Here is a 7,373-nt window from a genome sequence, read left to right as displayed (position 1 = left end):
TTAAGAGAGGCACTGCAGATCCCCATCGCAGACGTAGAGAGGGTTTACGATTCTACAAAGGTGTCAACCACAGAGCATGAGAGTGACATGCACTCACATCAACAAAACATACAGTAACAAAAAGTGAGATTATTTTTATAAGCTATTTTTGACTTCTGGAAAGGATGACCGAAGCGATCGTGAGATGCTGAGAGAAATCATGATTTTGTTACACAACAGATTTTCAAAAGCCCACGCTGACTTTGTTAAATGAACACTCAGCCGATCTTCAACCAGCTTTGTATCATCGTTACATCATCAGTCGTTTAGTTTGACAGTTCTTGAGAGTTGATTTGAGTTAAGTTGTCGAGCAATGATGTCGTACATGCACAAATGACATCACTGGTCCACAACTTAACTCAAATCACTCTCAATAACTGTCAAACTAAGAGTGCTTTCTCACTGGGAACGATTGCTTTCGTTCCGTTCCGTTCCGCACCCGGGAACGATTGCCCTCCCCTCCCCTCTCCCCCGCTGGTCAGCTTTCACATTACAACATTTCTTGCGCGCTCGGAAACGGAACAGAGTGCACTTGCGTCATCAACTATGCCTGGAGTTTGTCCTCGCCCGTGTGTTGTCTATGTGGTTTGGAACGGTTGGCTTTCACACTCGCAAGTGTTCCCTGCCCGGGGCACGCCAAAGCGCTCCCCAGACCACCTTTTCAAGTGGATCCTGTCACGGTTCCGTGTTGCGCGCCCGGCCGCGGAACGGAACGCAGCGTTCACACTCCGAAACTGGGGTCAATTTGGGCACGTGTGTGCTCGGGAACGGTACGTGGGCGCCAGTGTGAAAGCACCCTAAATTAATGCCTGCAAAACTGTTTACAGTTTTCTGATATACAGTACCACTGATTTTGTAATGATACAAAGCTGGTTGAAAATTGGCGGAGTGTTCCTTTTTAGCTTCATAGCCACCCATACACAGACCTGCAACAGCACTTAAGCATAACAGGTGAGGTCTTGCTTGATTTAAAACTAGATACTATAACTGTGTTATACCTTCTCAGATAGAGATTTAACTCTTTATATGTTTGTTGTTTGAAAGCCATGTTGCATAAAAAGCTACACATACTGAAGTACATCAGCTTCGCTTGTTTTCTCGACAGTAAAACCAATCACCTCCGCAACTAACATACTGTAAGTTGTATGTGAACATTATACTGGACATATACCGGATATATTTGTCTCCAAGGTTGCTATACAAGCCATGGTGTATAACTGCTTTTCGGGCATGCGTGGGAATGGGAGAATGGGGTTTGTCCAATGACCTCAGATTTAGACATGTATGAAAAAAAAAGTCAAGTCATCCATGTGGTTTCTAATTTGTTTCCAGTCAGTCTTTTGATTTGAGTGAGTGATTATTTGCTGTTTCAAATTATTAAAGAGTAACAAAACTGCGGACTCATATTTACATTCTGTCATTGGCTGATCTTTGGTGCCAGGTGATGATGTCACCACCCATTGTACCTTGAAGATGACATCACCTGCCACCAAAGATCAGCCAATAAAAGACGGCAAGTTCAATAGTATGCTTTTCACTGTTAGATGTCAGACTTAACACAGATTTGGATTTGTGGTTTTAGTTCCTCTTTAACATCAAGTGAAATGCCCAGGTCAGCAGCTTACCTTATCTTGTGTTAGATATTTATTTATTTTTTGCGATTTTAAGGGAAAGGTTTCTTGAAGTCTAGTGGCAAACATGGGGTGTAGTGTCAAATGAATGCATAGTGTCGTTGAGAAGACAAATTTTGAATAGAGAAAAAAAAACATAATATTTTGATTTTAATCTGAGTAAATGTATCAAATCAAAATGTTGGTCCTGTAAGTAACACACTAACTGTTGTCATAAACCGTCATGTCCTCTCCTGTCTTGATTTAATATCATCTGCTATTAAAGTGTTATATTCAAACAACAGAGTCACCATGGATTGGAGTGCTTCAATGAGTCAACTTTTTTTTTGTAAAAATGCTTCATGTCTAGTCTACAATATGGAATGATAGGCCTATTACATTCAGTGAAGTGTGTATACTACAATATGGATGCAGACAATATTGGAAATATTTTGGCCCATTGTGACAATATTTTCTCCCCACCTAATGTCAGAGAAGATCGTCTCTTCTGTAGTGGAATTAACACATTATTATGCCTAGGCTACTCTTAAAATAAAACTAGATATTTTTGCTCCAAACGAAAGAAAGCCCTTCTGAAGTTCAAAAAGTCTTTTCCCAGCATTTAAGTACTGTGGAGGGTGTCACCGGCCGAAGAGGAGAGAGAGGGTATACAATGGATTCAGCTGTAGAAACATTGATCTGAGTCAGAATCATAGGCCGCTGGTTGGAATATTATTTAGGAGGCCTCGAGTATATAGCCAAAACCAGCGTACTAACTTAGTTAGTCGGCCTCGAGGAAATAGCCAAAACCAGCGTATCTAACCCTGAATCAAATTGAAAATATACAGCTGATGAAGGCGTCTGAAGCCACGTTCACACCACAGGTGAATTCATCTCAAATGTGATTTCTTCCTGCACAGCCCGTCCTCACAAGGAAAACATTGGTCAATTTTGATTTGATGTTTGGAGCCACAGAGAAATATCACTTGTGATTGGTTGACAGATCTTATGATAGCTTTGCTATTGGTCAAACCCCTGGTCATGCTTGGCTAAACCCCTCCCTAATAATAATAATAATAGTGGTGGTGGTAGTAATTATTAATAATAATAATAATGCTGTGTGCTTAAATTCACATTATTGTTACACTTCAATGAATGCCATCAATATTTATTTATTGAATGGGGAAGAACATTTGCGAGGAACATCGTGAATAGTAAAGTTTTATTAAATCAAATGCAAATCAAAATACACATGTACATGTCATAAACAATTAAGATCTAAGATAAAAAAAGCATCAAAGGAGAGGAGACTGAAATATTACAAGAAAAAAAGATTTAGGTATCAGCATGTAAAGGCAGCATTAACTAATGTTAATTAATGTAAACAGGATTAGCAGTTATTGCAACAACAAAAAAGATTCATAAAAAAAAACACTTCAAAATGTCAACATGTAAACTGCAAATTGAAACAACTCCACTCAACTGCAAACTCTGAAACAAATTATTCAGCGTGTGCAGGCAGCACATGCTGCTCACACATATTGCAAAAAAAAAAAAGGATCCGTTAAAACGCTCTTCAAATATAAACTGCAAATGTAAACTCAACTCCACTCAACTGCAAACTCTGAAATAAATTCAGTGGCCAATGCTATAGCCAGGGCATCAACTGAGGCCTGAAATGTATTTTTGCCGCTTCTGGGTCATATGATCTAGGGGGCATTCTGTCAGAATCTGTGCCGGTGCGCAAGCGTCTGTGGTGTGTCGCAGTGTATTTCTGATCAGAGTCCAGCTTTGCTTGGAGTGTAGCACACAGGTTTGCGAGCTCCTGGCTGCGAAAGGAAGGCGGTCGCACAACCCAACCAGGCAGTCCATCAACTACGCCATCTTCTTCATCGGACATCATGTCTGTTGTGGCGCCTTTCCACAAGTCCATGTCATTTGCCGTTAGTACACTCCGCCTTGCTTCCAGCAACTGTGAACATCAGTACAGACAATCAGTACAACTCAACTCAAAGTGACACATACTATTGTAACAGAAAAATAATGCAAATGCAAATATGCATTTTGTTGTCAGTACTTACCCTCTTCCTTCTCTGTCGACTCTTGGCCGATGTCTTCATCGCTTCGGCCTGCCCCTCAAGGTCTGGTTGGCTGTAACGGTAACTACGACGTAGTGTTTCATAGTACGTCTTACAGGCAGCTGGAACACAATTAAATGAAAACTATTACATTAGGAGGTGTGTGTGTGTGTGTGTGTGTGTTTCAAGGACCCTTTTCCCCAAATTCAAGCACCCAACACAGCATGGATCAAGGTTAATTACTGTTACATAGAATTGAGGTAAAGCGCACAACTCCTTGTATGAACAACAGACCGGGTGCCTGGATAATAGATAACAATAAAAGAGGAGAGCTAGCACGCACGGTAGGCTACGGTAATTTGAACAAAGCCTTTTATTGGGCAGAGAAAAATAGGACGTTTCGGCGTAAAGCCTTTGTCAACAATGAGAAAGAGACACATTCAGAAATATACAAACACACATCAAAAGGCTTTGTTCAAATTAGCCTACCGTGAGTGCCGGCTAATTATTATTTTTATTATTTTTATTATTATTATTGTTGTTGTTATTGTAAGTTGTTATTATTATTACTACTATTATTATTATTATTATTATTATTATTATTATTATTATATTATTGGTAGTGTTATTGTTGTTACTATTATTATTATCATCATCATCATTGTTATTATTTGTATGTTATTAATATTATTATTACTATTATGATGATTATTTGGTTGTTACAAGGTGTCAGAGATCTATAGTTTTGAACCTCATAGGCCTATGTGGACAGCCTGGTAAACCAGCCTGTCACGTGAACTCACATTTCATTTGGTTCCCCGTGAAATGTGAGTTCACGTGACGGGCTGGTTTACCAGGCTACTATGTGGAGTGTTTGGTGAAAAAAGGTCAAATCTATAAACGTCAACGAAAATTTTGTTTGCTAAAAATATGTTATGTAGCCTATGTAAAAAATGATTAAATCGATCATTTTTCAATAGCTACATTTTGACTGGGTTGGTAAATATTCTATAAGGCCGGAATTTTGGAACGATACTGGTTGCATTGGAGAAGTGAAATTTGCAGTGACGTCAATGAGAGCCAGACGTGATCTGATCACTTATTTAGTGATCAGATTATTTAGTTATTTAGTCTATTTAATGACACTGGCATGGCACTGTTGGCTATTATTTCTTTAGGGTTTGTTTATTTTTTGTAGTCAACTAGCCTACATTCTATCTTTCGTTCTATGATTGTGCATATAGACCTACTGTATATTCAGACTCAGAGTGCAGACAGTTCCTGACATTTTGCATTGTGCAAGGACAGTCAGGTTTAATACTGCCTTCATTTCACCACTGCTGTGAAATAAATCTTTTACTTGATTTCGATTGTTTGCACTCTTGTTCAGAATCGCGCGGGACTGGGCACAGCTGTCCCGCTGGCTTTTGCTTTCTCCCCCACTCCGCTGTGGTCGATCTTCGGAGTGGGGGGGTTTTGTGTGTGTGTGTGTGTGTGTGTGTGTGCACGCGCACCTGAAAAGTATGAAACAGGCAAATAATAGACTAATGATACATGCATGCCATTTACAGTAATAATAATAATAATAATAATAATAATAATAATAATAATAATAATAATAATAATAAATTGTATTTGTATTGCACTTTTCATTTTGGACAAAATCCCAAATTGCTACAGAGTAAAAAATTAAAATTATGAAAAGAAAAAATGAAAGGAGAATAAAAAAGAAATAAAAAGATTAAAGAACATTAAAAAGAACGTAAAAAAAATCACATAAAAAGCCAAAAAACTAAGGAAAGCACACAAAACCAACAACAAAGGAACCGAAACAACATGGCTGGCACTTACAGAGAATGGCATCTCTATCCACATCTGAGTTATCTGGGCTCGCAGCTACAGATGACGCCAGAAATGAAGTCACAGCCTCATTGTTTGGCGAGTTCATCCTGTGAAAACACAATGTATATGCTTATTTAACATACTTTTAGAGAATTCCCCATTAATTTTCACCCATAGACATTTTGAAAAAATCATTGTACGGTAACCTACCCTTCCTGCGGCTTGTAGCGCCTCGGGATACCCTCTGCGTTGTGAAGACGCCGAACTGTTTCCTATAAAACATGTGAAAAGGTTAACCTGAGAATTTGATTAAAACCCTTATACCCTGCTGGTCCACCCAGCCGGTGCGAAGCAATAATCGCGTAAGTGTAATTTGGAAAATCCTGGAGCGAAAAGTGTAAGATTAAGCACAGGTTGTTTTTATGGTTTATTATGGTAATTCACGTTGAAAAAAATAGAAAAACATCGTCCTGGCACCCAGAAACTCAAATACTCCTTAAACGTCTGCTGGGGTCCACCGGCACGCCCATTGACTCCCATTAAAACCGCCTTTTTGAGACCTCCAGGAAATTCTTACAAAATTAATGTATTTAATTTTTTTCAGCGGGCATCCTGTACCAAATACCTTGAAATTTGACCTTAATATCTAACCTTCGGGTTGATTGAACATTTGGTTGAGTTACAAGGCTTCAATTCCATTGCATAGTTTTCCCATTGACTTCAATGTTAATTTTGCAAAAAAAAAAAAAAAAAAAATCGACTCCCAGCCACTTTCCCCAAAAATAATTATTTTTCTGATCTTACACCTCTCAGTTCGACTCAAGACATCAAATTTGTAGTTTCTATTGTGTTTGCCCCCCCCCGCTATTTCCCCAGCACATCACACAGCACAGCACAGCAACCAATTACATGGAGATTTACATGAAAAGTACCCTGCAGTTATCAATCATGGAAAAATGGTCATATGACCTGGGAACGCGGATTTTCCGGTGCAAACTAATTATTTGAAGCTTGGCCCTTATTTGATTCCATAGGATGAAGCTCATTTGCGTTTCTTGTGAAAACTAGCTGTAAGTCGAAAATGGGCAGTTTCATGTTTTTTTTTGTAAAACTTACCTTAGTTGAAACTACATCGTATCTCCGCGCCCGTTCGTTGTAGAGACTCATGACGAGCATTTTCGGAATCGGCATCAAAAAGTGACTCTAGATGTGTAATCTTGTCGCGATCATTGCCGTTCTAAGAGGTTTCAATGACTTCCGCGTTGAGACAGGCAAAAGCTGCGAGGCGCAGCGGGCCACAGTAACATCCGATGCCCACGAAGGAGCGCCTTGGGCGGCGGAGGCGGTCAGAGCGTCATCCATGGAGGCCAGTTCTGTGCTCCCTCACTCATGGCCTAAATGGTGTCGCTCAAGCGTGTGTTTTGAGCAGGATGTTCAACTACGCATATGAGGTGGGAGGAATGGAATCAGGAACGGATATGGATCGATAAAAAATAAGAAAATACTTACTTATAAATATAAAAAACAAGTACTAATATCAAGATCCATGAAAGTTAAAAAAATGCAAATTTGCAATTCTCAAAAGATGGAAGCTGGGATAAAGTAATTCCTCCGCCAAAAATGTCATCAATCCATAGCTATGATAATCCCACCACAGCGCCACCAGGTGGCATTCATGGGAAGGGAAAAAAATAATATTTTGTGTTTTCTACTGAAAATTTTATTGTACAGAAAATACAGTAAACTGGCATTTGAGGGGTTAAAATTCAGTGAGCATGAAATGTTGATATGAGGTATGAGAGAT

At 39.2% G+C, this 7,373-nt stretch overlaps 1 protein-coding gene across 1 annotated transcript in view; it reads left to right on the top strand.

Annotated features, from left to right (window-relative positions):
• The window catches only part of ablim2 (actin binding LIM protein family, member 2), a 131,459-nt gene extending 129,542 nt beyond the window's left edge, over positions 1 to 1,917 (top strand). Inside the window, exon 24 of the mRNA XM_083640599.1 lies at positions 1 to 1,917. This exon is cut by the window's left edge and continues 1,663 nt beyond it. The gene's annotated coding sequence lies outside the window, so the exon portion shown is untranslated.
• The last annotated feature ends 5,456 nt before the right edge of the window (positions 1,918 to 7,373 follow it).

The sequence above is a fragment of the Poromitra crassiceps genome, assembly GCF_964638095.1.
Source record: "Poromitra crassiceps genome assembly, chromosome: 7".
Taxonomy (NCBI): Eukaryota; Metazoa; Chordata; class Actinopteri; order Beryciformes; family Melamphaidae; genus Poromitra; species Poromitra crassiceps.
Note: the sequence above shows the minus strand (reverse complement) of the source record. Positions and strands in the feature narration are given on the sequence as shown.